The sequence below is a fragment of the Taudactylus pleione genome, unplaced genomic scaffold (genome assembly GCF_031769625.1).
Source record: "Taudactylus pleione unplaced genomic scaffold, aTauple2 ptg000073l, whole genome shotgun sequence".
NCBI classification, from domain to species: domain Eukaryota; kingdom Metazoa; phylum Chordata; class Amphibia; order Anura; family Myobatrachidae; genus Taudactylus; species Taudactylus pleione.
The window spans coordinates 5,812,859-5,820,018 of NW_028284475.1; the positions used below are offsets into that span (position 1 = coordinate 5,812,859).

Genomic DNA, 7,160 nt, shown 5'->3' on the forward strand with positions numbered 1-7,160 from the left:
TAAAACTTCAAGCCTTTAGCTGGCTGTAAGACTGGGCTTTTACTTTGACAACAGCTGCAGAACCACAAGCTGCCTACCTCAGCTTCTTTAGTGTCTAGAAGTTGGCAGGTCATGTTGGAATTTGTAGTTCTTCAGCAGCTGATTAAACAAGACAAATACCTTTCCAGAGATACTGAAGAGCTACTAGCCGGGCCCTGGTAATGCCTGGGGGTGTGGCCTAATGTAGGAGGTGTGAAGGCGTCACCTTGCCTCCTTACAAAAAAAACAGTATTTGCGGCATCGCTGCCCACTCCACAGCGGGGGCACCTTTGTGCCCCTAAGCTAGGGGCAGTTCCGGGGGTGGCGTAGGGCAGGGCAGGGGTTAAAGAGGGCCAGAACTGCATTCCGTCAGTTCTTTTTGGAAGTGGAACGAGTTCTGCCTCCTCCAGCCCACCATACCCGGCCAGGAGGCACCGGGCTGGAGAGGCACCACCGTTGCCTACTCCATTTGCTGGGCGCCTGCTGAGATTTTGTTACCAGCGGGCGCCCGTCTCCTTCCCTGCAGCGCCAGCTAGAGGCTGGAGTTCCGCCTTCTAGCTCCCGCAGTGGTTGAAGGGAGAGACTTCAAGACGTCTCTCCCATAGTTCCGAGGAGCAGTCGGACCGGATGGCAGAGGATGCAGGAGTGGGGATTAAGGTAAGTATTTTGTGTTTCTTTTTGTGTAAGGGGCACTACTACTGGGGGCATTACCAATGGGGGCATTACTACTGAGGGCACTGCATAAGGGGCACCACTACTGTGAGCTCTGCATAAGGGGCACTACTGCTGGGGGCACTGCATAAGGGGCACTACTGCTGGGGCACTGCATAAGGGGCACTACTAATGGGGATACTGCATAAGGGGCACTACTAATGGGGGCATTGCATAAGGGTCACTACTGCTGGGGCACTGCATAAGGGGCACTACTGCTGTGGGCATTATGTGTAATGGGAACTACTGCTATGGGCATTGTGTAAAAGGGGCACTAATGTGGGTATTGTGTAAAAAGGGGCACTAATAGTGTGTCATAACATGAATAAGGGACACTACCATGGGTGTAATGTGAATCAGGGGCGCTATGTGCGGTGTAATGTGAATCAGGGGCGCTATGTGCGGTGTAATGTGAATACGAATGTGCTACTCTGTGGCGTAATTTGAATTGGTGATAACAATCAATTACCAATAGCAATATCAAATTAATAACCAATACCAATATCAATTTGCTACTATTACGATTATTGTATTATAATGTGGTTATATTCGTTTTTGTTTACATTTTTACTGGTCTTCTATACAGTGTTTTTATATTCAGTTGGTCTATGTCAGCGCAGTCATCTTTCTACAATTATTGCGGTACGAGGGGATTAGGAGCTATTGTTACAGACAATTTTTCGTTACTTACAGCTGACTTTTTTTTTATTATAACCGTCAGTAAGTGCACCGATGACATAGGGTAATTGGCAATGTGCCCACTTGTGGTGGGTGTTTCAGCAGTAAGGGGAATAAAATGCTTCCTATGACTAGAACATATAGGAAGCGTCTGCTTGTGACAGGTTACAGGTCCTAGAAAGGAGACTGTCTGAGGGATCAGTGGTTATTCTGCCTGTCTGGAGGCTGACGTGGTAGCCCCCCCTCCTCCTCTTCTCACATATCCCTGTTTTTGGCTCATACTGCCTCACCAGAAAGACATGCATTTCCTCTCTTCCCATATTTGGGCATTTTCAGGTCTCTGGCGTCACTAGGCCCAAACGGCCCTCTGGCCAGCAGGGTAAGAGAGTGGAGAAGGGGAGGGCAGGGAGAGGAGAGGCTGGGAGAGAGCAGGTGATCGCACTGTTACACCTAGACATATCTGCCAGACCTCTCCTTTACATCCTGATGTCATATGGAGCCGGGTCTGCTCCGTGTAAGTCCCTATAAATCTAGACTTTGAATGGTCTCTCGTGGTCGGGCTTAAAAATGTAATTACATGCTGTCATATGAATGTTTATTCACTATTTCTTCTCTTCCCAATAGCAATGTAGGGTGACATAAACATCAATAGATCTGTATACTGTACACAGCAATGCTAAACGCAGCTTGGAGGTCACCATGGGAGAAATAGGTGGAAATTAAAATAACATTATATTTATTTTTTAAAGAATGTTTAAAAAAAAAAAAAAATTCATTCTAGAAATAAATTCTGCTCATAAAATTATACGTTTTTTCCTTTCAAGATTTGTGTGAAAAAGACACAAGAAGAATGACGTGACCTGTGCAAGGATACAATTTGCTGAGACTGGAACCAGCGCCCCCAGCATGGCTGACACAGCCTTTATCAACAACTTGCACACTTGTCACTGAGCCACAGCTACTGCCGGGTTACTCTGCTGGGTGACAGAGTACAGATTCACACTAGGGAAGCTGGGGACAGTGACGTCCATATACAGGGGGAGGAGATAGTGTAATGAGCCTGGTGACGTCCTACCCCTTACACTGGGGACGCAGGTGCATCCCATGTGTTGCTGGAAATCTCACTGTACCTGGAGGGGCGAGGGGTGGTGAATTTAGTGGTAAGGGTAATAATTTCATCTCTTCCCAATTGCAGTGCCCCCACCTGAGTCATGTTCTCTCTTTTGCTGGGTACACACTTATCTATATGTACCCAATTTTTTGGGCTGCAGATATTGGCACGGTCTATCCAGGACTCACTTGGGAATCTCCTGCTCAGCTCATTAACTGACCGGTGACATCTCTCACACTGTACAATAGCAGAGAGAAAATGGCATTCACTAGCTACAATCAGTAATAACATTAAGCAATTGCACAGAGTAATAGCAACAGTAACTATATAGATGAAGGCAAAGTAAAGAATTATACGGGTAGTGATCCCTTACACAAGGATAAACCCAGAAGTGTGACAGGATGATTGGAGGCGTTGTCCTGGCAGTGTAGTGCGGACTTACATCTCAGACTGGCCGCAGTGCTGGTGGTCACCTCATGTACGGAGCTGAGCCGTGTTTAGCAGGTTACTCCCACTTACTGCAGAAACTGACCAGTTCTGGTTACCTGGAGGTCTCCTGACACAGGGATAAAAGCCCCATCTCTGTCTGCTATCTAGGACTCTTCATGTTACACTGTACTGGATAAGTAGCAGCATCAGACGGCACCTGGGACAACAACTGAAATGGAGCAGGATATTCTGCAAACAGTATGAATGATTCCAGGTACCCTCCTGACCTCTGGTCTGGATCAGGGCTCCCTCTGGACTGAACCTGGACTTCCTCTGGGCCTCTGAGATAGACCAGGACTCCTTCTGGTTCTCTGTAGTGGACCTGGACTCCCTCTGTCAGCTTGTAGCAGATCTCTGGCAACAACAGATTTCCCTTTGGAATTTGTCAGTCCTTTCTAATCACCTGGTAGCTCTCCCTGATAGCTTGGCAGCTCTTTTGGTCAGACTGGCAGCTCGCTCTGTAAGGTTGGCAGCTCTCTTTATCAAACATGCCATCTAGTATTCTCTGTAAGACAGTAAACCAGTAAATATGCGATAACAAAGGTTAGTCTACAAAAATTATGCAAAAATAGAATAAAACAATATTTGAAATTGGGCAAAAACAGATAATAAAAGATCACTCAGGAGTACTAACAAACTATAAAAGAAAGATGTGTGGGCTGGGCGGAGGTATACAATCAACAAACATAAGACACCTTAGGGCCCTTAAACAAGGTCAGATGGAGACCTCTGCCAGAGCATTGCAGGATTCTTGCCAAAGGGACCAAACTTTGTGAAACTTTAAGGAGCATTTTAATTTCTGGTACATAAACCGTTCATGGGAAACAGTTACATTGACTAAAGCTACCCAGGAGGGAAAGGAGGGAGGATCTGAAGCCATCCAGGTTCGGGCAACACAAACCCGAGCCAACGTTAGAAGGTTGATCACATACAAACGTAGAGGGACAGTGAGGGATTCTTCTAGGTCAAGGCCAAAGGTGCAAATACGAGGAATCAGTAAAGGCATTAGAATACCCGTGTTATGGATACAGGCAGTCACCATGGTCTAAAACGATGTCACCCGGGGACATGTCCAGAGGAGATGCCAGAAGTCAGCAGACGGGACAGAACATTTAGGGCATAAGTCCCGTGAAAGACCCTCCAAATTCACATAATTTAATCAGGGTCCAGTAAACTTGGCATAGGCCGTGGCACCCTGAGGAGAACCCAGAAGAAATATCCACTCGTCACCAGTAAGAACGCTTAAGTCTGTTTTTTTTACTAAACATTTGTAAAAACAAAACAGAAAAATACAAAATACGAGAAATAAATTCTGCTTATAAAAATTTCATATTTTCCAGTTAAAATTTTTGTGTGAAAAAGACACAAGAAGAATGACGTGACCTGTGCAAGGATACAATTTGCTGAGACTGGGACTGGAACCAGCGTCCCCAGCATGGCTGACACAGCCTTTATCAACAACCTGCACACTTGTCACTGAGCCACAGCTACTGCCGGGTTACTCTGCTGGGTGACAGAGTACAGATTCACACTAGGGAAGCTGGGGACAGTGACGTCCATATACAGGGGGAGGAGATAGTGTAATGAGCCTGGTGACGTCCTACCCCTTACACTGGGGACGCAGGTGCATCCCATGTGTTGCTGGAAATCTCACTGTACCTGGAGGGGCGAGGGGTGGTGAATTTAGTGGTAAGGGTAATAATTTCACCTCTTCCCAATTGCAGTGCCCCCACCTGAGTCATGTTCTCTCTTTTGCTGGGTACACACTTATCTATATGTACCCAATTTTTTGGGCTGCAGATATTGGCACGGTCTATCCAGGACTCACTTGGGAATCTCCTGCTCAGCTCATTAACTGACCGGTGACATCTCTCACACTGTACAATAGCAGAGAGAAAATGGCATTCACTAGCTACAATCAGTAATAACATTAAGCAATTGCACAGAGTAATAGCAACAGTAACTATATAGATGAAGGCAAAGTAAAGAATTATACGGGTAGTGATCCCTTACACAAGGATAAACCCAGAAGTGTGACAGGATGATTGGAGGCGTTGTCCTGGCAGTGTAGTGCGGACTTACATCTCAGACTGGCCGCAGTGCTGGTGGTCACCTCATGTACGGAGCTGAGCCGTGTTTAGCAGGTTACTCCCACTTACTGCAGAAACTGACCAGTTCTGGTTACCTGGAGGTCTCCTGACACAGGGATAAAAGCCCCATCTCTGTCTGCTATCTAGGACTCTTCATGTTACACTGTACTGGATAAGTAGCAGCATCAGACGGCACCTGGGACAACAACTGAAATGGAGCAGGATATTCTGCAAACAGTATGAATGATTCCAGGTACCCTCCTGACCTCTGGTCTGGACCAGGGCTCCCTCTGGACTGAACCTGGACTTCCTCTGGGCCTCTGAGATAGACCAGGACTCCTTCTGGTTCTCTGTAGTGGACCTGGACTCCCTCTGTCAGCTTGTAGCAGATCTCTGGCAACAACAGATTTCCCTTTGGAATTTGTCAGTCCTTTCTAATCACCTGGTAGCTCTCCCTGATAGCTTGGCAGCTCTTTTGGTCAGACTGGCAGCTCACTCTGTAAGGTTGGCAGCTCTCTTTATCAAACATGCCATCTAGTATTCTCTGTAAGACAGTAAACCAGTAAATATGCGATAACAAAGGTTAGTCTACAAAAATTATGCAAAAATAGAATAAAACAATATTTGAAATTGGGCAAAAACAGATAATACAAGATCACTCAGTAGTACTAACAAACTATAAAAGAAAGATTTGTGGGCTGGGCGGAGGTATACAATCAACAAACATAAGACACCTTAGGGCCCTTAAACAAGGTCAGATGGAGACCTCTGCCAGAGCATTGCAGGATTCTTGCCAAAGGGACCAAACTTTGTCAAACTTTAAGGAGCATTTTAATTTCTGGTACATAAACCGTTCATGGGAAAGTTACATTGACTAAAGCTACCCAGGAGGGAAAGGAGGGAGGATCTGAAGCCATCCAGGTTCGGGCAACACAAACCCGAGCCAATGTTAGAAGGTTGATCACATACAAACGTAGGGGGACAGTGAGGGATTCTTCTAGGTCAAGGCCAAAGATGCAAATACGAGGAGTCAGTAAAGGCATTAGAATACCCGTGTTATGGATACAGGCAGTCACCATGGTCTAAAACGATGTCACCCGGGGACATGTCCAGAGGAGATGCCAGAAGTCAGCAGAGGAGACAGAACTTTTAGGGCATAAATCCTTGGAAGACCCTCAAAATTCACAATTTAATCAGGGTCCAGTAAACCTGGCATAGGCCGTGGCACCCTGAGGAGAACCCAGAAGAAATATCCACTCGTCACCAGTAAGAACGCCCAACTCTGGTTTCTTTACTAAACATTTGTAAAAGCAAAACAGAAAACCACAAAATACGAGAAATAAATTCTGCTTATAAAAATCAGATTTTCCCATTAAAATTTTGGTGTGAAAAAGACACAAGAAGAATGACGTGACCTGTGCAAGGATACAATTTGCTGAGACTGGGACTGGAACCAGCATCCCCAGCATGGCTGACACAGCCTTTATCAACAACTTGCACACTTGTCACTGAGCCACAGCTACTGCTGGGTTACTCTGCTGGGTGACAGAGTACAGATTCACACTAGGGAAGCTGGGGACAGTGACGTCCATATACAGGGGGAGGAGATAGTGTAATGAGCCTGGTGACGTCCTACCCCTTACACTGGGGACACAGGTGTATCCCATGTGCTGCTGGAAATATCAGTGTACCTGGAGGGGGGAGGGGTGGTGAATTTAGTGGTAAGGGTAATAATTTCACCTCTTCCCAATTGCAGTGCCCCCACCTGAGTCATGTTCTCTCTTTTGCTGGGTACACACTTACCCAATTTTTGGGGCTGCAGATATTGGCACGGTCTATCCAGGACTCACTTGGGAATCTCCTGCTCAGCTCATTAACTGACCGGTGACATCTCTCACACTGTACAATAGCAGAGAGAAAATGGCATTCACTAGCTACAATCAATAATAACATTAAGCAATTGCACAGAGTAATAGCAACAGTAACTATATAGATGAAGGCAAAGTAAATAATTATACGGGTAACGATTCCTTACACTAGGATAAACCCAGAAGTGTGACAGG

General features: G+C 46.0%; 1 long non-coding RNA gene across 1 annotated transcript; it reads right to left on the minus strand.

The window, feature by feature from the left end:
• Nucleotides 1-3,344: 3,344 nt before the first annotated feature.
• LOC148532578 (uncharacterized) lies at nucleotides 3,345-6,938 on the minus strand. Its single transcript, XR_015877713.1, has 3 exons — nucleotides 6,901-6,938; nucleotides 5,364-5,641; nucleotides 3,345-3,512 (listed from the first exon to the last, which is right to left on the minus strand). It is a non-coding gene; the product is annotated as an uncharacterized LOC148532578 (long non-coding RNA).
• Nucleotides 6,939-7,160: the final 222 nt, after the last annotated feature.